General features: G+C 41.7%; 1 protein-coding gene across 3 annotated transcripts in view; it reads left to right on the top strand.

Annotated features, from left to right (window-relative positions):
* CRADD (CARD and death domain containing adaptor protein) overlaps positions 1-24,854 on the top strand; it is a 44,225-nt gene that overhangs the window by 3,990 nt on the left and 15,381 nt on the right. The window contains exon 1 of one of the 3 annotated variants that reach the window (XR_014012331.1): positions 10,849-11,077. The exons of the other annotated variants lie outside the window; for them this stretch is intronic. The gene's annotated coding sequence lies outside the window, so the exon portion shown is untranslated. Of the gene's footprint in view, positions 1-10,848; positions 11,078-24,854 lie in introns of those variants that run through there. 3 annotated transcript variants of the gene reach the window in all.

The raw sequence follows: 24,854 nt of genomic DNA, 5'->3' as shown, positions 1-24,854 counted from the left end.
GACTTGTGTACATTGTCATTCTAGATTATGTATTACATTTCTATTACACCTTTCCTCAAAGGAACTCAAGATGGTCCTGCCCAATCCCATTTTATCCTCACAACAACCCCATGAGACAGAGACAGGGATTGGCCCCGTGAACTTCATGGCTGAGTGGGGATTTGAACCTTGGTCTTAGTCTAGCCAGGGGTGTAGCTAGTTGCTCCAGCACCCGGAATGGCAGGGGCGAGGCGAGCCACCCACAGGGGCGCCATGGCAATCCACGCACCAGGGGGCGCCGCAGTGATCCACCCAGGGGAGTGGTGTGGCAAGCTGCCCATGGAGCCCACCTGCCCACTGAGTCCTCCTGAAACGGCAGCGTGGGGCCCCAAGCCACTCCCAGGAGAGACGTGTGGCTCGGGCATGCAAGTGCTGCTCCCCCCCCCCGCAATGTGCCATTTTGTCACCCCCCTCATGGATGACACCCAGGTGCACTCCCCACCCCTTTCTACACCCCTGAGTCTAGCCCTCTCACAGCTACACCAAACTACAGTGGAACTGATTTTACAGTTGAATTATTGTCTCTATTTGCTTGCAAACTAAAAGGCATGTGTATGAATGAGAGTCATTATAAACTTTTCCTCCTGAAAGATGACTAATTCTCATACAGTAAAATAAAGGGAGAATGGAAAGGGACAACAATAGGGTAGCACTGTATAATAGAGATGAGACTGTGCAGTGATGGGTTGCTAAACTTGGAATATGTGTAAATTTCCACCCTTTTATCTTGTATTTCAATTGCTTTTTTGAAGTGTAGGCCTAGGATCTTGTCTCTCTCTTCCTTTGATCTTAAAATTATCAAACAGTCTCTGGATCTGTCTTTCCTTACCAATCTTCCCAGTCTATATGCTGAGACAATCTTGAAGTCTGTGTCCTCCTTTAAACCCCAGAACTTCGTGAATTCCTGCGTCAAGTATCCAATCAAGTCTCCTTGCTCGAGTTCCGGGATGCCTCTCACTTTGATGTTGCTCTCGCGATTTTTCAGTTCCACCATTGACAGATAGATTTGTTGTTCACCCACCTGTTTGTGCAGGGGCTTGACTTCTCCTTTAATTTCTTCAACTTCCTTTTGTAAAGCTCCCACTTTCTGAATTGCTTCTCCAGCTAGTTCCCGATTTTCCGCTGTTGCTCCTTGCAAATTCTCGATAGCCTGTGTGTGCTAGGAAACTTGTTCGGTCAGTTTTTGAATCGAAGAGGTCGCTTTATCTATTTTCAAAGACTGGTCGTCCACTTTCTGGTTTAAACTTGATAGTTGCTCCAATATTTGTTTTAATAATGTGTCTGACCCACCTGCTGCCATAACTTCTTCGGTGGACTTCTCTGTTATTTCCTCTTCCCTCTGAGATACCAGTACAGCTGGAACCGACGATCGGCGTCCTTGGGTCAGTGTTGTTTGTACAAATTGTGTTGGTTTTCTTTCTCTTTCTTTTTCCTTGGCCTCTTTAGATTCCTTAGCTTTAGATGCTCTTGTTCTCCCTGCACCACTCATTACACATCTGTCAGTGTTCAAGGTCAGATTGTCTATTGTTCCATGGAAGAGACAAATTCAGGAGTAAACAACCAGTAAAGTGGAATTCAAAACAAAAGTCAATTCCCAGGATTTTATAATCCGCAAGCCCTGTAGGGGGAGTGCCACCAGGTTTCAGAGACAAAGAAGAAAGTAATCCGCCATTAAAGTTCCAAATTATTTCAAGTCAATAAATCCAATAGTCCATCAGTCCCTTCAAAAACTCAGAGTTTCCCCAGGCACCTTTTATAGTTCAACAAAGTTTCACAAGAGGTGCTTGCAACAATATCCCATCCAGTCTTTTCTGCTCAAATGTAACAGTTACGTTCCAACAAAGTTTTTGCAACTGTTTCCGCAGTTTGACACAGTCTCCCTCTCTGGCAGCCCGACGATCTGGCTCCTTAAAAATACAGCCCAAAGACGAAAAAAAATAGGAGGAAGATCCCCATTTACTACTTCTTTTAGTCAATGTCCGTTTCCACCTTCAGTTTAGAAGAAAAAAAAACAAGCAGATCTGATAGCACGAAAAAGTTAAAGCTTCCCACAGTCCCGTTTCAAGCGCTTTCCGCTTTTTAAAGCTTTGCTTTGATCTTGTCAGCAATGTCGGAAGACGGACTTCCCTTTTCTCGTCTCCCGCTTTCAGCCAAATTTACGAAATTCTTTTGCCAAATTTTAAACCCCTTTACTCACGGGTATGTTGCTTGCAGTTTGGTGTTGATTTTAGGAAGAAGGATCAGCGCTCATCTGTAACAGCCGCGCGGCTTCACTTCCGCGGAAAGAGCGATGAACTCACAGCACCGCTACCCCTCCTTCACTCCGGGTCTCCTTACGGGGTCCCTTCTGTGTTTTCGGAGCAGCTTCTGGTGCCCGCCGAGTCCCACGGCCACGGGCTCACTCTACCCGTGGTTTATCTTGATGGGTCGTCGCTATGCCGCAGCGAACGACCCTTTTCCGCGGAGCCCCTCTTCAGAGCTCGAAGAGGACCGCCATTACAGTTTCGCGCCGCCCCCGGAAGATATTCCGAGACAGTTGCTGGACCTCAGAGCCACCTACTCAGAACTAGCAAAATTGCTGAGATACAACGCAATTCCCTATAGGTGGGAGTTTCCACAAGGATTATCCTTCACTTACAAAGAAAGGAAGGTTAAAATTAGAACACCTGAAGATAACCAAAAGTTCCTTCACGACCACGGAGAAGATCTCCAAAAAGGAGTGGATTGGCTTCCAACCTTACCAGTACCAATATTGCCTGGAAGCGGGCCAACGCCTGCACCCTCGGGATCTGAGCAAAAGGAAGACACCTCATCCTAAGAACATCTTAATTAGAACAGGATGTCTCTGCAGCTACTTAGTTGGAACATAAATGGCGGGAATTCTCCGGAAAAAAGGAGGAGGATATTTCATATCCTGAAAAAAGAACAATTGGATGTAATATGCCTTCAAGAAACACATGTGACTAGGCTCCATAGGAAAGTATTAATCAATAAAAGACTTGGTCAGGAATTTATCTCATCAGATAAAGTTAAAAAAAGAGGCGTTGTAATTTATGCAAAGGAGAACCTGTCACCAAAATTTCTATTCAAAGATGATCATGGAAGAATTCTCGCAATTGAAATCCAAACACAAGGGGAAAAGATTTTGATATTAGGAGTTTATGCGCCAAATGATGGAAAATCAGAATTCTATAAGAAGCTGCATGAGACAATGATGGACTATTTGGACTATTCTAATATTATTGTGATGGGAGATATGAATGGGGTGGTGTCTACAAACATGGACAAATCCCAAAATCAAAACTTAACAACAGACGGCAGACTCCCTAAAACCTTTTTTGAAATGACAGACAATATGGACTTGATTGACATTTGGAGGACAAGGAACCCCTTGGGTAAAGAAGGAACCTTCTTCTCTGAGGCCCACTTGTCATGGACACGAATTGACCAAATTTGGATATCTAGAGGGCTGGCCCCGAAAACAAGGAAAGTGGAAATCTGCCCAAAAACCTGCTCCGACCATAATGCCTTAAAAATGGAATTGAGACTTTTTCCAACTGGATCCTTCAGGTGGAGAATGAATGACACCTTGCTAAGAGATCAAGAGATTGTTAAGAAGGCCCAAAAAACGCTAAAGGACTACTTTGAAATAAATTTGAACACTACGGTGGAGAAAAGAACAATCTGGGACGCAAGTAAAGCCGTAATGAGAGGGTTTCTGATACAACAGAATACAATAAAGAGGAAATTTTGGAATGGAAAAAAAGAAAAAATTCTAGAGAAAATAAGCGAAGGAGAGAAAAAGTTGAGAACCAAACCAAAGTCAAAAGAGGTGCTAAGAGAGATCAAATTCCATCAAGCACAATATTCGAAACTGATCAATCAAGAGATTGAGTGGAAAATTAAACAAATGAAGCAGAGATCGTTTGAATCAGCAAATAAATGTGGAAAGTTGCTAGCTTGGCAGCTGAAAAAAAGACAAAAGTTAAACACGGTTACAAACTTGGAGATTCAAGGAAAAATAGTTCAGAAACCAGAAGAAATAAGAAAGTGCTTCCACAGATACTTCAAAGATCTTTATGCACAGGGGCCTCAGAAAGAACCGGAAATAGATCAATTTTTGAGGACAAATGGACTACCTAAAATAAGTCAAGATAAAAGATCAATTCTTAACAGCAAGATAACTCAACAGGAAATTGAAGGTGCCATCCAGAACATGCAGCTGGGCAAATCTCCAGGCCCGGATGGACTTACCTCCAAATATTATAAGACTTTGAAGGACTACTTGATACAACCGTTGTTGGAGGTTTGTAACCAGATCATGGAGGGGAGAAAGGCACCGGAAACGTGGAAAGAAGCATTTATCACATTGATTCCCAAGTCAGAAAGGGAAAAGACTCAGCTTAAGAATTACCGTCCCATCTCACTCCTGAATGTGGATTACAAAATATTTGCAGACATTTTAGCAAATAGACTTAAAAATGTACTAAATGAAGTAATTCACAAGGACCAAGCAGGCTTTCTCCCTGGCAGACATATGTCTGACAACACTAGGAACATTATTGATATACTGGAGTTGTTGCGAATTAGAAACACAAGGGCTGCTTTAATTTTTATTGATGCGGAGAAAGCATTTGACAACATTTCTTGGATGTTTATGAAGAAAAACTTGAAAGGGATGGGAGTGGGACGGGGGTTTGAAAATGGACTAGAAGCAATCTATTCAGAACAAAAAGCTAAATTGATAGTGAACAATGTGGTATCGGAGGAACTCCAAATTGAAAAAGGGACACGACAGGGGTGCCCTTTATCCCCTCTGCTATTTATTTCTGTTCTGGAGGTATTGCTGAATATGATCAGGGAGGACCAGTTGGTGCAGGGTATAGTGGTCGGAGCGAAACAATACAAACTGAAAGCTTTTGCAGATGGGCAGGGGGTTGGACTCGATGGCCCTTGTGGTCTCTTCCAACTCTATGATTCTATGATTCTATGATTCTATGATTCTATGACCTAGTCATTACAGTACAGGAGCCAGAATCTAGCACAAAAAGAGTTCTTGAACTTATTTTGGAGTTTGGTCGGGTGGCGGGATTCAAGCTAAACAAACAAAAAACTAAGGTTTTGGCCAAAAATTTGACGCCTACAGAGATAGAGGGGTACCAGAGAGAGACAGAGCTAAGTGTGGTTAAAAAAGTGAAATACCTGGGGGTATCTTTGTCCACCAAAAATTTAAATCTATTTAAAGATAATTATGAAAAATGTTGGTCGGAAATTAAAAAAGACTTGGATATTTGGTCAAGATTGAAACTTACCTTGTCAGGCCGAATCGCAGCTATAAAGATGTGTGTTCTGCCAAAAATGCTATTTTTATTTCAAACCCTTCAGGTCGTGGACAGAATGGAATGTTTTGGAAAATGGCAGAAGGATATCTCTAAGTTTGTCTGGCAGGGCAAAAAGCCCTGAATAAAATTTAAAATACTAACTGACTCAAAAGAAAGAGGGGGGTTTGCCCTGCCGGATTTAAGGTTGTACTACGAAGCTGCAGCCTTCTGCTGGTTGAAGGATTGGTTTCTGTTGGAAAACACCGATGTCCTAGATCTGGAAGGGTTTGACAATGTTTATGGTTGGCATGCATATTTGTGGTATGACAAGGCGAAGGTTCATAAACTGTTTAAAAACCATATTGTCAGAAAATCAATTTTTGCCGTCTGGATGAAGTATAAGGACTTATTAGAAAGCAAGACCCCGAGGTGGTTATCACCAGTGGAAGCCAAGATTTCTAAAAAAAGGCCCAATATGGAGGCCTACTGGCCAAAATATTGGGAATTGATTGAAAGAGTTGGAGATAATTGGAAGCTCCAAAGCCAGGACAAATTGAAAAATAAGGTGCGAGATTGGTTACATTATGCTCAAATTCAAGAGGTATTTAAAATGGATAAAAAAGTGGGTTTCCAGTTGGAGAAATCGAAACTGGAGACGGAGTTACTAGAACCAAAGACTAAGGTACTTTCGAGGATGTATGACTTGCTGCTTAAATGGAACACACAGGATGAGACAGTTAAATCTGCTATGATAAAATGGGCACAGGATGTAGGACACAACATTATGTCTGAGGACTGGGAAAGGTTATGGAACACCGGTATGAAATTCACGGCATGTAGTGCCTTGAAAGAGAACATTATGAAAATGGTATACCGGTGGTACATGACCCCAGTCAAGTTGGCTAAGATATATCATCTTTCTGATAATAAGTGTTGGAAATGCAAGGAGGCAGAAGGGACATTCTTTCACCTCTGGTGGACCTGCCCGAAAGTAAAGGCCTTTTGGGAAATGATACATAATGAGCTGAAAAAGGTATTCAGATATACCTTTTCTAAGAAACCAGAGGCCTTTCTTCTGGGCATGGTGGACCGGAAGGTGCCAAAGAAGGACAGAACCTTGTTTATGTATGCAACCACAGCAGCTAGGATTCTTATCGCAAAGTTCTGGAAGACACCAGATTTACCCACACTGGAGGACTGGCAGACGCAGCTGATGGACTACATGGAGTTGGCAGAAATGACTGGCAGAATTCGAGATCTGAGCGAAGAAACAATGGAGGAGGACTGGAAAAAATTTAAGGACTATTTGCAAAAATATTATAAGTTGTTTGAATGTTAAGATTGCGCACGATTAAGAAACGTTATGCTTCTGCAATTTTACTTAAGTAAATGATAAAGTAAGTATTGATGGGAAAAAAACGAGACAAATTAGAAACAAAATATTATGTTTATTAAGAGTGTTAAAACTAAATTACAAATTTTTGAAATTGGTAACATAATAAATTTAAAGGTATAATAAGATGGGAAACAAGATAACAAATTGCTGAAATGGCTAGAATAATGAATGCAATGCCGAGAGGATGCGAGGAGGTCCAAAAGTGAACTGCTGAAGGAAGTTATGAAAGTTTCTTAACTTTTTCTTCTTTCTCTTTACTTTTCTTCATATATAAAAAATGTTTCTTGCATGTTGCTATGTAAACAAAGCTGTTAACCTATGGAAAGAAACGCAATAAAAAATTTTATAAAAAAAAAAATAAACTTGGAATATGTGGGTTTACATCAGATATGTTGTATTCCTTTTTGCAGAGGAAGAATGAGACATGGGGAAAGGGTTCTGAAGTTTTGCTTACAAAACTGGTAATTTTCAGACAACTGCTCATTTCTTATTATCTGATTTATATACACACATCCTTGAAGATGCCCTTGGCTTAGAGTCTTGGGATCTCTCAACTTTAGGTTTTATCTTGGGCTAAGTGATCCAATGGCCTCAGACTCATCACGCTAGTACTATTACTGTGGATTGATGAGCTTGGATGTTCATGGTTACTATGTTTTTGATTCCTGTTGAAGGAGAAAGGGCAACTTATATGTGGATAAATGTTTATGTTGTTTTAAGGAGGATAGTTACATTTCAGTAAGAGTTCAGGAAGGCCTTTTGTGATAGAGGACAGTGTCCCGTCAACAGCACTGAAATAAGATTTAGGGGCCAGTCCATTTGTCTTGTTTCGGTGCAATTGGGGTGGCCGAAGCGGCAAGCAGCAAAATGTCTTTGGCCAGCTCCACTGGCAGTTTTCTAGCATGGATGTTAAATCAATACAGTACTCCATATTTTGGGATAGATATATGAACAAGGATGACATAATCCTTAAGAAGTTTCTGTTACACAATCCTTGAGGATACGAAGATTGTAACATTGAATTACTTTCAAGTGATGCTTATGGGAACATTTATAATAATAATAATAATAATAATAATAATAATAATAAATAAATAATAATTTGATTATTTCACTTAGAATAATTTATTTCCCCTCTGTCTCTGTTGATGTGACTCTTCATAATTGTAAAATATGGCTAACAAAGTTTCCAGATAGGTTTGGAGTGTTCTCAGGCCTGGCTAAGAGTTGGGAGTGGGTGGTTGTGAATAGGCTGGGGCAAATAATACTACAATCCCACAGCCTCTTCCTGGTCCCATAGCCATAGTTAGTGCCCATGCCTGTGTTATTCTTGCACAGTTGTACATTTTTATTTTTTTTTGGAAGAGTGGGAAAAGCCTGGTTTGTTTATATTATTTTCTTTTTCCACTATGTGGGACACCTTGTGTTTGTGGACAGAAAGTTGAATACGTTATTCAGTAACTAATCTACTGCTAATGATTTGTACAATCCCTGTTGCAACCCAGGGTTAGCCAGCTGGCAGCACAGAGTGGGAATTTACTACCAACGCAGTTTAATCTGGCCTCTGGTAACCCCTATGTATATTAAAGAGATTGTCCAGTTTCACCAAGGTGGAAAAGAACCTCATCAAAATATATGTACATTTTAATATGTTACATCTTTTTTTACTGATGTTATATGTGCAATGCGCAGGGAGCCCAGTGCAGCGTGGATTCCTCTCTTGAGCTCGGCACAAGTCAGCCATTGAATCGCGCCATCCTGGGCTCCCCGTTTGGCCTCCTCCCAATGATGCGACGTTATACGTGTGTCACGTGTATGGCATCACATACTCCCAACCCATGTCCAATGCATGATGTCACACAAAGATGATGCATACTGCCGCCCCACCCAAATCTTGTACTCAAGAGAGCCCCTCTGCTTCCACCTAAATCTCCTTCCTGGACATCTGTTTTTCCAGCCGCCTTAAATTTCATCATGGAGGGGGCCCCCTGTGTTCTCTGTGCTCTTTGCTCTTTGCTCTGCTACATGCAAAGATCATCCACTACCACACCTGCAGATGGAAAGCAGAACTAGAGCTGTGTGTCATCAGCATATTGCTAACAATGTACTCCAAAATTCTGGGTAATCCCACATAGTGGTTTCGTGTAGATGCAGAATCTTGAGGAACTACACATTGAAGTCTCCACAAGGCGGAAGAGCATGCCCCAAGCATCACTCTCAAAGGGCAGAACTGGAAAAAAGCAAATGGGGGGGGCTGCTTATCAACCATCCAGCGTCCTTTCTCTCTCTCCCCCCATCAAGCTTTCATGGTGTAATATGCATTTAGCAGTTGTTGTGCAAGCTTCCGGTGAAGCTCAACTCTTGACTTCCGTTTTTTATTTTTGTAATAATTAAGAAATAATACTTCCTGAGTACCCCAGAGCTGGAAAAAACCTTAGAAAGTAAGGTACATGGTATAATTTCAAATATAAAATAGTTTTTACTTAAATCTCTTTACAAAATTACAGTGTGAATTTTGTAAAGTACTATGGAACGCTCCTTACCTGAGTCTTCATGTATCTGAAAGTTCTTGTCTAGATTCAAATCATTCATGTTCCACAGTCAGCATTCCTGTTATAATGTACCTTTTGATTATTTATTTGACTTGGATGACCTCCCCAGGCTATTTAGCTAATAACCCCACCTTTTCTGGACTGCAATGTGCAATCTGCTTGTTAGCTTCAGTTAGTAACAAAGCTTGGGCAACTCTTTGTGGATCTTGTATTTTTAAGTATACTGGTAGAGTTAGCAGGGTCTGTTCCTATATGTAGGATTTGGAAGAAATAGCTTTCTATCGCAGTCATGGGAGCCAACTCCTAGGGGCTGTGGGGGCTTCGGCTCCCACAATAAAATATTTGAGGGGGCTGGGCCCCCACAGAGTTGATGGGCATTCCCATTCAAATGGTGTGTGCGCACTGCGTCATGTGATTGATTATGCACGGCAGGGCTTACCTGGGCCACCACAATATCCTATTCAAGTTGGCACCCCTGATCTCAGTTGTTCCCCAGCAACTGGTATTCAGAGGTATGCCTCCACAGTTGGGGTTCAGTTTTGCTATAGTGGCTGTTAGTACTACTAACAACTACTTGTGTAGTTCCCCTCCAAAGCCACCTATTAGAACATATGGTTTGGCTGTCTTGGTTTCTTGATGTATTTTTGCATTTAATGAAAGGTCTGACTCGGTTGGGTGTTGCAGCCTTCTTTTGAGGTTCTGAACAGTCAACAAATGCACGTACGCAGTGTTTTCTATTTTAATTATATTCCTGGAAAAACTCAAGCAGACTGCTGTGTGGTGTTTACAGCGAGAGAGAAATGCTGTATGAAGAACATTATTCCATCCCAAAAGTTTGAAAAGGAAGGAAAGATTCTGATTTTGTGCCTTCCACAGAGTTAGTATAATCAGATTCTATGAGGGGTTCTCAAATGTTGTTGGGCCTGTTTGTTGAAGTGGGACAGATATGGGATTGTTTTATTCAACAGTGTGACATGATTTGTAATTTTATTTTATTTTCTTATGTATTTGTATGTGTTTGTATGTTATGTAGTGACCAGGGATCATTTTCTGATGAAGAGCAAGGTATAAATTTGCAACACCCATGTATAGGATCAAGGCATTCTTTAAGAACAACCACATGTAAATTGTATTACATAAGTACAGTCATACCTCGGCTCCCAAATGCCTTGGGAGTCAAACATTCCGGCTCTTGAACAATCGAAAACCAGAAATGAGTGTTCCGATTATTGAACATCTTTTTGGAAGGCGAACATCTGGCGCACCGTGCGCCTGAACAATCTGAAACCAATCAGAAACTGTGCCTTGGTTTCCTAACATTTCGGAAGTGGAACGGACTTCCAGAACAGATTCCATTCGACTTCCAAGGTATGACTGTAATTGTGCTCTACTTTATCAGGTTATAGAAGACATAATGTTACAAAATAATATGTATATTGTTTCTATAACTTGTAATCTACAAACCGTTTCATACAACTGCATTAAAAACCAGCTTAGTTCCATTACAGCCCCAAGAATTCGGAGCAAAGACTGAGAGGTGAGATGATAGCCATCTTCAGATATCAGATGGGCTGTCACATGGGTGATGGAGCAAGCTGGTTTTCCGCAGTTCTAGCGGCTAGGACCTGAACCAATGGATTCCAGTCACAAGCAGTGAGATTCCGACTAAACATTAGGAAGAACTCTCTGTTGGTTAGAACTATTTGACAGTGGAACAGAGTAGCTCGGAAAGTGGTGGACTCTCCTTTATTGGAGGTTTTTAAACAGAGGTTTGTTGGCCACCTGTCAGGGTGTTTTTTTATCAGTGATTCTTGCATTACAGGGGGGTTGGACTAGATGACATTTTGTGTTGCTTCCAGCTGTACAGTTCTATGATTCTAACTTAGCTGGTTTGAAATTAAATGCAGTTAATGTACTTGGCTTTAAGCTGATGTTTGTGAGATCAGGCGGTCCCATGTTCATATGGGCAATTGTAAAGGAGATTTCTCCCCCCCCCTTTTTTTTTAAGGTATGTGTGATTGTTCAAACAAGAAGTAGCAAAAGGAAGTGGGATAGCTGTGCAAATCTTGATTTCAGACTACCTGCATTTGTGCCGTGCTACACAGTAGGATTTTGATTACAACAAAATTATCTCTAGTGTTGGATGAGAAGGCCCCAAAACTATTTCAATCCTGTTTATGCCATCATAGATGTATTTACCTTGTGAATAATAATAATTTCTGCCAAATCAACCTCACAGCAGGATTACTTCCTTAGAGAATATTTCCAGTGTGGGAATCATGACAAAGAAATATAACCGTCTAAAAGCCTCTGCATAATATTTATGATTATCAGGAAAAGCCCTGGTTGTTGGCAGGAAAGTGGAGTTCTTTCTAGGAACAGCAGACTGTTACATGATGTGTGTTTCTATAATGCGGGAATTCTGTTTTCTAGGATTGCTTTCTTAGTTAACTTCTTTCCAGAATCTTTTCCTTTTCTCCTTTCTGAGTTCCACCTCTAAACCCCATTTATATGGACAAAGGTTGGATGCTGAGAAATAGCACATAGTCCCTGTACATAGGAATCTCAGCACTGGTAAAAGGTTCTAACCCACCCTCCTGTCTGACATCAAAGGTTTTTGGGGAATGTGGATGTTAACCGATGAGCATTCAATCTTGTGAATCCTTTGTTGCAGTTAGTAGTGAAGTTAGGATGCAGCTTTCCTGCCTATTTGTTATTTGTGAATAAAAGTATTGTGGTGTTTGCTATATTTATTTATATGTAAATATTCCTCCCATCAGTTTGCCCTACTTTATCATTTTCAAAAGTTCTCTTTATGCATTTTTCTTTTTGGGGGGTGGGGGGAGAGGGACTGGGATTTCTGTTAAATTAAAGTTACCAAAATAAGAATTGGAAGTTCAGTAACTGTGAATGCGCATTTGTTTCCCACTTCATATTTTATTTTTTTGCTTTTGCCAGTGGCGTATAATTAGATTGTGATTCTAAGACAGCAGTCCTATGTGCATTTACAAGGATCACAGTGAACAAATAAGACTTGCTTCCAACTAGACATGCGTAGGATTGCCATGCATGAAAATGATCAGAAATAATTAAAAGCACATTTTCTTCGAACTGTTTCCCAACCAAAGTTAAAAATATGGTCAAGTTCTCTTGAGTTCAGGGGTGATTTAAGTACATACAGAGTTAAGGATTCTATCAGGCTTCTCCAGATATGGAAGATCTCAATCATTTTAGACCAGTGGCAAATCTCTGCTTCCTGAGCAGTCCTCAAGAGAGTGCCCTGCAGAATGGCTTGTGTCGGGAGAGCGTCAGGGGAGTGTGACTCTGTTGATTTTCCTTTAGCTTTTTTTGATCCTGTCCTAGCTTGCAATGCTTCTTCTCCTTCTTGGGTGGCTTTCTCCAGAAAGTGGTGCTTTTTTGGTGGGGCGGGGGCGGAATAAGTGCTTAGAGTCGAGATTTGTAGTCTAGTACCATCTGCAGTGCCACAGGTTCCCCATTCCTGCTCTCAAAGCACGCTTCCTGGTTTGGTCATATGGAGGTGATTCTTAGCCTCTGAGGCTATCGGAAGAGTGTAGAACAAGCAGCTGTATTTGTATTTGCTTTTCAGTTTATACAGCCAGCAGCATAAGAGATGAGTTCTCCGGCTGTTAAGCCAAATAAAAGGAAAGAGCTAATGGTATCTACGAACGCAGGGGAGGAGTAGTGGGTGGTGGTGTTTATAACAGAGTGAGTGTAATGAGGGGAGTATATTTCCTAATAACAAGCATAAACCATCACACGCAACGTGCCTCCACTAGCCCTGAACTCTGATCTGAGTGGCCTTCCTGGATCACTGATGACGTAGAAATAAATGCCTCTACAGTTGTTGGAGTCACTAGATGTTGGCTCAGTTCCTCAAGTTTTAATCTGAAGTTTTGTTGTTGTTGGCCAGTTGATTGCAAACACAAATGTGAGTTTCTATTTCTGTTAATAAGATATTTTATCTTATTTGGGAACCTTTGCTCAAAACATTATTTAGTACATGTTTGTTTCCTTTTCTACCTCCTCCACATTGGATATCTGTATCTCAGAATAGACTGTATAACATGTATCTTTCTATTAAAAGCATGTTTTCTTAATGTTACCATTTCCGTTCCCTTAATTTCTTGTTCGTTTTTCACTGCTATGGTTGGACATGAGGTAATAAGCTCATACCCAAATCTGATTTGACTTTACTCGTACAATCATCTCTGATCCTTTTGGGATGGACAGCAGAGAATGGAAAGGATCTAGTTCCTTGTTCTTTTTCTTTCCTCAGATTCATCCATAGAGCAGTTGAATCTGCAGCACACAGATAATATCCCTCGCTTCCAAGAAAAAGAAATCCATTTATGGCAGGCACCTGTTCCAATAGAATTATTAAAGTAGCAGATGAGACTGGAAAGTTTTGACATAGATTTCAAGGTTTTTTTTATTACTACGTAGCTTACAGACAAGTTCTTGGTGCTAAATTATTCAACAAGTCAAAGTGACCCAGTGGATTTCCTTCCCATCACTGCTTCTATTATTTAGCCTTTCCCTAATGCCAGCAATGCTAGACTATAACTGTCTGGTTTGACTTTCATGTGTCTGAATACTTTCCTTCATTGTGACCAGTATTTATTTCTTGGCTATTTTTCTATTACCTGTTGGCCCATCTCTACCAGCTGATGAACTTTATTGAAGGAGTGGTATATAAATGCCAGAAGTAAATACCAGGTGGCTGCACCTCACATTCTGAGAGGTGCATCTAAGTTCTTTGCAATACTGGGGTGCAGTTCATAGGTTGCATGTGGATGCACACGATTCTCCATGGTGATGCAAGGAATCTTGTGGTGAACCTTCCGAACTAGAAGTCCCTTCATGGGTGCCACTAAAATAATGACCACTCCTTGGATTGTTTGTGCAGGTGGCAATCTATAGAACTGCAGAGCAAGGGTGCCACCTCATGGGGGCCAAGCTGTTTCCTCCTCCCCAATATCTTTTGTGAGGGGGCCGGCTCCTCCTCCTCCTCCTGCCATGGAAGGAGGCCCATTGTGGGAGAGGAGCAACCGGGGCCATTGAAGCAGTGCCGTGCTTGGCTCTATGCCCGGCCTCCTCCTGAAGATGCGACGTCATATGCATGACATCACACACATGTCGTGCATCACACAGGCCCCCTAAATCTTTGGCACAAGTTGCTGCCTCTGCTGCAAAGTTTGAATATTACTGCAAGAACTATGATACAATATGGGTTTTGATCAAGAATGAGCAACTCCCACTCCCATCATCTTAAGCCAGGGTGGCCAGTGGCCAGAGATGATGGGAGCTGTAGTCCAAAAAAGCCTTAAGGGCCACATGACTTATTTAGAGCAAACAATGTGTTAAGTACAATATTATTAAAATGAAGGGATGCTTCGTACTTCAAAGCTTATTCTTCATTCTGGAGCGTTATGCATCTCTCTCTCTCTCTCTCTCTCTCTCTCTCTCTCTCTCTCTCTTTCCCCATATCTCAAATGTCTCAGCATACATGCTTACAGAAAAAGTCCTAGTTTGTGTGGCACCCACTGTGCCAATATGAAGTTTAAATTGTTTTTTGTTTAACTCGGAAAGGGCTGTGCCTGAAACTGTACATATGAAACTGTGAGGCAATATTTGTTTTGCAGCTGCCTTTACTTTCCTCTTGATAAATAGAGGATTCATGTTTCCCCTTGTGCTGTCAGTCTTCTGATCTTTCTGAATAATAGCAACGGTTATGAAAATTTGCCTTGTAGATTAAGTGTAAAATATGTCACAGATCTGAATTAACAAGCAGCAAAAAGTCGGTGTCCTCTCAGAAGAGTGCTCTTTTTCATAACTCAGGCAGCCTGGAATCTGTGGGGCAGCTCAGACGGGGTGGTGGGAGCAAAGAGGGAAGAGGGAGGGAAGTTAAGGATGAGTGAAGACAGAAAACACACCTTGCCTTCTCAGCACCCTGAGACCTTCCTCTGCTGTGCTGCAAAGTGCTAAAGGACTGCTAGCCTTAAACAATTTTCATGCTTTTAATACTTGTGAATTTTGGAAGCGAAAGCTCCAGAGGTCAAACATCAGTAAAGGTAAAGGTAAAGGGACCCCTGACTATTAGGTCCAGTCGTGACCGGCTCTGGGGTTGCGGCGCTCATCTCACTTTATTGGCCGAGGGAGCAGGCGTACAGCTTCCGGGTCATGTGGCTAGCATGACTAAGCCGCTTCTGGCGAACCAGAGAAGCGCACGGAAACGCCGTTTACCTTCCTGCCTGAGTGGTACCTATTTATCTACTTGCACTGGCGTGCTTTCGAACTGCTAGGTTGGCAGGAGCTGGGACAGAGCAACGGGAGCTCACCCCGTCACAGGGATTCAAATCGCCAAACTTCTGATCAGCAAGTCCTAGGCTCTGTGGTTTAACCCACAGCGTTTCTAGGGAAATAAAACCCTTTCATGCTGAATCACAGAACTGTACTGTTGTGGTTTATAGCTTCATATATTGCTATTAACTGTGAATAGTTGAGTTCTTCGTGTTTTGCAATGAAGGCATACAGTCTTATTGCAGTATTTCATTTTAATAGCAGCCTTTCCTCTCTAGATCGAAGCTTTATATTCCTCTGTTTGATGAAATTTGGCTTCAGTTTTGCAGAGGTTTCTTTCTTCACAGCACTTTATTTTCATTGTTAAATTTCTGCTTTTGATTGCAATTTTTTGTGTCTTTAAAGCATTATATATCTCATAAGTAAAGCATAATATTTTGCGAAAAACTATTTGAAATTTAGAGTACTTCACTGTAGCTAGGCAGAATGTTTTTAATCCCTATATACTCCAAAGCAAGTGGAACGTCTCTCTGGCCTGAGGCATCCTGTGGCAAAAGCGCTCTTAAGGATTTGATAATTGCCCAGTTTGTGCTCTCCTCATAACATACTGAAGCCCAACAAGTGGCACCAGCTCCACACCAAATCATATTTCACTTGTGTTAAAAGTAAGGCAAGTTTTTATTAGGTTCCTGAGGTGAGAAAATGCCTTCATTTATATGCGTGCTCAGACAGAAGAACATATGCCGCATCTTTTGTATCACATCATTTTTATTCTTCCTCAGTTCTTTTGATACTGCAAATTAATATATAATCGCTTTCATCCAAGTGACAATGTGCAGGGACGTCTTCTTCTGAAAATAACCTGCCCCCTCACTAGTCTGGCACAACTTTTTCTCTGTCACAAAGAACATTCTTCAAAATAGCTTAAAAGGAGAGGGGTAGTGAGTGAAGAGCTTGGAGACTTGAGGCTTATCCATACTTCTGCTTGTGCCATGTCCAGAAGCACAGTCTGAATGGTTTTTTGCTTGACCTGGGCTTTCTAGGCACAGGTCTGAGCGGATTCCCCCTTGCCCTGCTCCTTTCCAAGGAAAACCCACTCTTTAGAGATAGAACGGAACAAATGGCAATCCAAGGGAAACCCAAATTGTCGTTGGCTCCCCTTGAGTGCTAAAGAGTGCTTTTCCATGAATAGGAAAACAGAAAGACAAGAGGAAGTATGAATAAGCCCTTACTTCCCAGAGTGCAATTGCAATGCAATTGGCAGATTAACTATATCAAATATTTGATGTTTTAGATATTCCTCTGAGTTCTTTAGTGCCATCCTCCTGAAAAAGAGAGCCATTAATACTGGAAACTTCCATAAACCAATACTAACTCCTTCGTGGGAGCAATTGTGCTGTCACAACTGATGGGAGTTGTGTTTTGATTCTAGACTTTGATTTCAGCATTGCTTACAATAATGTTTTAAGGCGGTACAAGATTTCTCCTCTTTTGTTTTTTCTGTGCTGAATTTTTAAATAATGCATTTGCTCTGGATGTTTCTTTGAATTGCTTCCAGAACATAAACACAAGGCACGGCTTAGTACCTAACCTTTCTGGAATGTATTTTACATTACGAAGCTAGGCGTGCCTTTCATTATGGATTTCCAATTAAATTATTCCCTGGTTGTGTCTAAGATAGTGAAATGGCTGTTGCCTTTCTAACTCCGGTCATCTTACCTCAAAAAGGATGTAACACAGTGATTCAGAAAAGGGCAACAAAAATGACCAAGAGGATGAATCAGCTCCCCTATGAAGGAAGATTACAACTGTTGGGGATTTTTTTGTTTAGAGAAAAGGCAGGTAAGAGGCAAAATTATGAATTTTCTGTAGAAAGTGGATAGAAATTGACTTTTTTCTCCCTCCCTCCCTCTCATAACACTAGATTCAAGGCAGATAAAAGAAAGTACTTCTTCCCACAGCACATTGTTAAACTACAGAACTCACTCCCACAAGAGGCTATGTTCTCTGATGGCTATGTTCTCCCTCCAGTGTCGGAGGCAGTGATACTTCCAGTTTCTGGAAACTGCAGGAGTGGTGAGTGCTGTTGTGCTATGGTCTTGCTTGTGGGCTTCCCATAGGCTTTTTCAGAAAAATGGAGGACCCAAAAAAAGCCAGTTTGTCTGGCCTCCAAAACCTCATTCGATGGTGGCGGGGGCAAAAAGAAATAAATCTAAAGTATTGATTGAGCTGCCAGTCCAGTGCCCTGATGGGGATTCAACCCAAGCTGTCTCCAGTCAACAGATTCATAATTTAATGGGTGGGGAGGGGATGATAAGCTCTCCGAGATCAGCTAAGGAGGGAGACTGTGTGCTTGCAAGTGTAGGACGCCCCTCCCCAAACTGCTAGCATGTAGCTCTCCAGGGTAGATGCCCAAGCCAATGGCAAATTCCTCAGCCCAGAAATGGTTAGCCATTCCTACGATAGACAACTTAAGGTCACATGAACAACTCCCACTAAAATTTGCTGCGGGGAATACAGGTATGCTGTTATTAAAGGGCAAGTCATCCTAACCTTAAGCAAGGCATTGTTTACCCACAAGGAAGACTGCTATGTTAGGTGTGCTTACTAGAGAGAGCAAGACCCACTGAACAAAGTGGGATCATTTCTAAGAAAATGTGTGTAAGTTTGGGCTGTTGTTCTATTTCTACTGTAACTGTTAGTTAATTAGTATCAATGAAGACTTCTGCAATTTTGCTCTTGCGATCAACTCAAATGGTAGCAGCATAGCCTTGAAGAGACAGTTTTGTTAATGTGCAATCAGTTTTAGCGTAAAGCCTTGCAGTTGTCACAAAGCATTTCCTTGTATTGAAGAGTTAGTTAAGTATAAAGCTCTCAAGTTCAAGGGGGCAGGAGCTGTCTTAATGAAGAACAGCTTCAAAGGTTTTCAGTAAAGATAAAATTCCAGGAAAGGTGCAACATGTTTCCCTACTAAGAATTTTCTGTTTTGCATTTTCTAAGAAATCTTGATGTCATCAGGAATGGTGAAGTTCCTCTCTCCCTTTTTGGAACAGTTGCATGTAAGAACAAGTGAAAGATTTGGATGCAGTCCAAGACTCATGGAAGTCAATGGCAAAATTCTTGTTAGGGTGTGTGCATGTGGTACTTGCTGTCATCCTTGAGCTGGTTTAATTAAGAACAAGTACCTATTTATTTCTTTGCTTCTAGGTTGAGGCTTTTTGGGATGTCAGGCACACCTCAAAACTACATCAGACAGTAAGGACCTCCACACTGATCTAGGTAGTCAGAATGACAAACCAGGAACTGTGAGGATCAGTGCAAGTAGCATAGTTCAAAACAGTGATCTTTGGCGCACGAGCACCACACTAAAGTTGTACCTCTGCCATGGATGGTGCTATATACTGAATGTAAATACCCCACTGTAGTGGTGTCTGTCTGACAGCAAAATACTGTCTTACTAAGAGTTCAAGTGAAATGCTTCATTTGAAAATGTTGAATCTTTTAGTATTTAGAGGTGAAGGATCAAGGCAGCAAAAATGAAAAAAATAAATAAATTGCTAAATGTGGGAAAATATGGGTTTTAATTATAGAGATAATAATCTTTTGAAGTACTGTTTCAAAACATCTTTGGCTGTGTGTCAGCAATCCAAAGCCAAAACATGTGTAATTGAGTCTTGTTCATATTTCTCTCCTGATAGGCATGCTTCTTTCATTTCTGTTCCATCCGTACTATTTACATTTTAGATTGCAAGCCCCTCAGTAGCAGAAACCAATGGGTTGTTTTTGTTTTTGTTTTGCTATATCACTCTTCAAAGTGGTGCTGCATAAATATCCTCTGCCATGTTTACTATCGAACCTCATAACATACTAACATAGAATCATAGAATTGGAAGCTGACCCTGAGAATCACCTAGTCTAATCCCCTGCAATGCAAAAATATGCAGCTATCCCTTATGTCTTCCTTATTCCAGCCATTTTTCTAACTGTCAAATATTGGAGGGTGGGCAAATACAGGCTTTCAGAATCAGGGTAAACATGGATTTTAAAAAGAACTCCTTCATGCTTGTTTAATGAAAAATAAAATTCTTCTGCCGCTACTGAACTGCTCGCGTAATTCGATGTGTTCAACAGCGAGAGATTTCCAAGAAGGCAGGAAACTGTAAAAGGGCAAGGCTTTCCAAGCTCTCCTGTTTGGTTTACAAAACCCTTGTGTTTTTAATGCTAGAACTCCCTCCACCCCCCTCCTCTTTCTCAGAATCTCATCTCTAGGAAATCCAGAGTGCTGCATAACTGTGAAGCACTTAGATTTGCAACAGACGACTCAAAGTCTCATGCTTGAAATAATCTGCTTTTCAAAATTCAAACAAACCCACCAAACAACCCTCTTACGTGTATGTAGCCCTTCTTGCTCCCCCAACACCAACACCCCCCCCCCCCGCTTGCTTTGTAGAGTGACTTGATAAAGGCAAGCTTTGGATAAAGGCGAAATAAAACACTGGTTAGAAAAGGATTGTGATCCTGGCATTGTGGGAGTTATCTGAAATTTCTTAAACAAACTAAAATCTAGACAGATGTGAAGCTTTCAGTGACACCTTGAATCTGATCTCAGGCTATAAAGTGGAGTGTAGTATTAACACACTAATAAACTCACCCACATCCTCCTCCTCTCTTTCCGCTGCCAATCGATTGTCCTGCTTTGCAGATCTTGCTATCACCTACTTGTAATTATGGACAGTGGTGAGTGGTTTGTTCTGGCTGGTATTTGGTTTGCAAATAATATTAAGCCACGGTTTGGTGCTATGGAATTGCCCTTTAGGTCAACAATTTTGGTTGTGGGTCTTTCATGGAGGGAAACGTATAACCTGCCAGGTTATTCTTCCAAATCCATAATTTGACCTTCTCTCTGTTTTTTGATTCTGATCATTGGGATTTGGGTCAAAAGAACTAATAACTTATCTGATAACTTTGGCAAGGTGCACAATAGCCAAATTCAGGAGAACTTTGGATGCTGACCTTACGGCTGTTTGATATCAACAGCTCTTAAGGCAAGTTGACTAACCAACTTCAAGGCTGTAGGAAAATCCAAGACATGGGCAAATTCTATGCTGTTTTGTCAAGTTTTATTGCATAAGCAGCAACTAAGGAACACTGGTACGGACCTCTGGGTTCTCATGGAAGCCTTTGGGAGGACACTTTTCAAAGATAGATATGATGAGTGTAACTACTTCAGGAGAACTGTGCGATGCACTCCCCATTTCAATAATTATGTGTTGTGCTGCATTGTTTGGTATTTGAAAAATGAATAAAAGTAAGTTGCATTAAAAAGCTGCTTGTAGAACTAGCACAAATCAGCTTTATGTGGTGACAGAGAATTTTATATTTAATGGTCTCCAGAGATTATGCATTGTAAGACAACGTGAATCACTATGGGTTTATATGTATATTGGTCAAAATTTAGTTTGGTCTTGGAAATGTGCAGTCTTCGATCCTCTGTGGCGAATTATTGCCGTGTTAAAACAGCTGTAAAATACAGTATTTCAAACAGAAAGAATTAATAGTAAAAATTAATAATCCGTGTAGGCCAGTAACTTTAAAGTCTCAACCAGGAGGTTTCTCTGCTTATAGATTATTTTTCTGATTAGCTTTTTCCTTTATTAAAATTTTCATTGGATGTTTTGTCAGTAAAATTTGTACACTCCATTTTTAGTATTATTTGTATTATTTAGAGTGTTGCATTTGTTTTTAGTACTATAGGTCCCATATTACATAAAATCTGTTAAACTGACATGAAAGTGGAGCAAGAAAATTATTTGCTGCTTGACAGACATGCATGTATTTGTTAAGCCTGCCTCAACTTGCCGGAAGAAGCTGCTTAATAGTTGTAACTATAGGGGTTGTATAACTATAGTAGTTGTATTAAGTTTGCTTATTTGTGTTTGCAGCCCAATCCTGTACACATTTATTCAGCAGGAAGTTCCTCTGAATTTAAAACAGCTTACTTGTAAGTAGAGGGACGCGGGTGGCGCTGTGGGTTAAACCACAGAGCCTAGGACTTGCTGATCATAAGGTCGGCGGTTCGAATCCCCGTGACGGGGTAAGCTCCCATTGCTGGGTCCCTGCTCCTGCCAACCTAGCAGTTCGAAAGCACGTCAAAGTGCAAGTAGATAAATAGGTACCGCTCCAGTGGGAAGGTAAACGGCATTTCCATTGGCTGCTCTGGTTCGCCAGAAGCGGCTTAGTCATGCTGGCCACATGACCCAGAAGCTGTACGCCGGCTCCCTCGGCCAGTAAAGTGAGATGAGTGCCGCAACCCCAGAGTCGGTCACGACTGGACCTAATGGTCAGGGGTTGCTTTACCTTTACTTGTAAGTAGTGTGCAGGACAATAGCCTTCATTTTATTGGTCAACACAAACTCTACAAAGTTCAGGCATAAAATAATATAAAAGATCTTGGTATTGGTTGCTAGAACAGCTCTTGTTTGGTACAATAGCTGTACCAAACTTCTCTCACGTGTTTCTTACTCTCAGGGATACCACGGTCCTTTTATTTGTTTTTGCTTTGCAAAACCCTTCCTTTCCTATGGAACATCCTGTGGAATGCAGGCTATGTTTCTGTGAATTAGCTTACAACAGTACCAAATTGCTGATGATGAGGAACGTAGTCTTAGGTCATGTAGTGCAGACTTTTATTTTCATTTTTGCATTATTCATTTTTGCATGATCCAGGCTTTCACCAGCAGTTTTATAGTACATGTGTTGGAGGAGATCATGCACTCAACGCAGGCAATTTGGAGCTTATTAAGAACAGCATGGCCTTCGAGGCAGTGGAGGGACTGAATTGGTATCCTAAAGCTGCTCGACACCCCTGCATTTCTTTTTCTATATCGCCTTTCCTACATGATTGCTCTTTCTACCTCTTTAGCCAGTGGCAGTAAATTGGACAAAGTACATTGCTACTGTGTGTTTTACCAATGTATATATTTTTGTTGCTTACGTTGTGCCTCTGTCATGTACAGTTGCACCTCGTTTTGCGGCCGGGATCTGTTCCGGAGCCCCAGCCACTAGCTGAAAATAATGCAGGGCAAAGCGCCAATCTGCGCATGCGCATGGAGCGGTTTGTGCTTCTGCGCATGCGCTTCTGCGCGATTTAGCACTTCTGCACATGCACGAGCGGCAAACCCGAAAGTAACCCATTCCGGTACTTCCGGGTTTGCCGCTGACATCTGCTGGAATGGACGCTAGACAAGGCCAACATTCGCAGAGGTGTTAAAGGTAAAGGTAAAGGTACCCCTGCCCATACGGGCCAGTCGTGTCCAACTCTGGGGTTGCGTGCTCATCTCGCTCTAGAGGCCGTGAGCCGGCGCCGTCCGAGGACACTTCCGGGTCACGTGGCCAGCGTGACGAAGCTGCAGCTGACGAGCCAGCACCAGCGCAGCACACGGAAACGCTGTTTACCTTCCCGCTATAAAGCGGTACCTATTTATCTACTTGCACTTAAGGGTGCTTTCGAACTGCTAGGTGGGCAGGAGCTGGGACCGAACGACGGGAGCTCACCCCGCCGCAGGGATTCGAACCGCCGACCATACGATCGGCAAGTCCTAGGCACTGAGGTTTTACCCACAGAGCCACCCGCGTCCCCTCACAGAGGTATTACTGTACTGCATTTACAGTACTGTACTGTATTGAAATAAGTCTTATTTTTATAATGTGTACACTTGCACCCCATGCAGCAGGGCATTGATAATTCTAACAATGATTTAAATAATGCCGTGCCCCTTCTCTCCCACAAGCATGCTGTTCCTTGCACACACCTGCATGTAACTTCTTGTCTCCTATTGGACAGTGATACACACTGGGCAAGCGTGTAAACGTAAGACTTTTCTGTAGAAGGAAGCAACTACAGGAGGCCCATGAAGGACTTGTGTATCTATTTTTCTTGCTTTCCTTACTAGTCTCTCTGAGGTACCTGTGATGTGGCAATTGCTCCCCCATGCATCACAATGGGTTTTTCACCAGCAACTGATAAAACATCTCACTGTTCACACACCTGTCTCTGTGTCTGAATAATGGAGTCATATTTCTGTCTTGAAAGGCTTGCATTTATAGGCCATAATTTATCTCATTTGTGTGGTCAGGGTGTATCAGCTGTGGAGTCGAGAGTTTCTTAAACTCTATTATTCACTTTGTGGATCTGCAGTTTCTTTTCATGCTTGTGTTTTGAGTCCCTGTGGGAAGCCCATCCATGTGCTGGTTAATTATTTATAAGTGGTCAATACTATACTAGGTTTACAGTAGGTTTGTTTTGGACTGTGGTTTGCATTCCCTAGTATTGTTTTGCTTGAGAGCCAGAGCTCCATGAGAGTATTTTCATAGCAGGAACCTGTTTTCATGTGATCGGTGGGTGGGAAGATATGAACCCGATACACCAGCACTGCATAAACAAAACGGTTGACAAGCCAGATATCCTGAAATGGAACATGGCCTCTGAGATTGCAAGGATCAGTCTGAAAGAAAGTTGTTTGTTTTTTTGAAAAAAATAAAAATAAAACCTAAGATTTTCAAGGATGTTGAACTGTACTCTCAGTATCAATGTTTGCCACAGCCTCTGGGCACCTAAAATGCATAAACTAGATTAACTGTGGCGGGGGGGGGGGTGTCCTGAGGCACCAGTGCAGCCGTCAGAAAGTCTTATGAAAGTTCTCAGCAAATATTTCCTCAAAAATCCACAATGCCCATAGCATTTTTGTTCCTGTCTGTTTTTTTGCCCTTTTATGTGTGGCAGCCACTTTGTGTTGCCATTTTTTGACTGGCGCCCATCAAAATTCTAAATGTGCCCATTGCCCCCCTAGAAGGTTGCCAGCCCCTGGTATAGAGTAAAATGAATTTTTCTTGAATCCTTCTCTCGTGTTGCTATGTCCATTAAGACCTCTTAAGTGCACTGGGACCAGTTTACCTACAAGATTACCTCCCTTCATATGTGCCCACTCAACTGATTTGGTCAGTGGAATTGGCACAACTACAGGTGCCACACAACACCTGTTCTCCATTTGTAAGAACTCAATCGTTTCGTGTGGCAGCCCCTGCACTGTGGAACTCCCTGCCTCTTGAGAACAAGCAGGCGACATCACTTATACACTTTTTAGCTCCTGCTTAAAAACATTCCTGTTTAGGCAAACCTACCCAGATACTTACAAAGCTGAGGTAATATAAATCTGTTTTGATATT

Source organism: Podarcis bocagei (genome assembly GCF_964188305.1).
Source record: "Podarcis bocagei genome assembly, chromosome: 10".
Classification (NCBI taxonomy): domain Eukaryota; kingdom Metazoa; phylum Chordata; class Lepidosauria; order Squamata; family Lacertidae; genus Podarcis; species Podarcis bocagei.
Note: the sequence above shows the minus strand (reverse complement) of the source record. Positions and strands in the feature narration are given on the sequence as shown.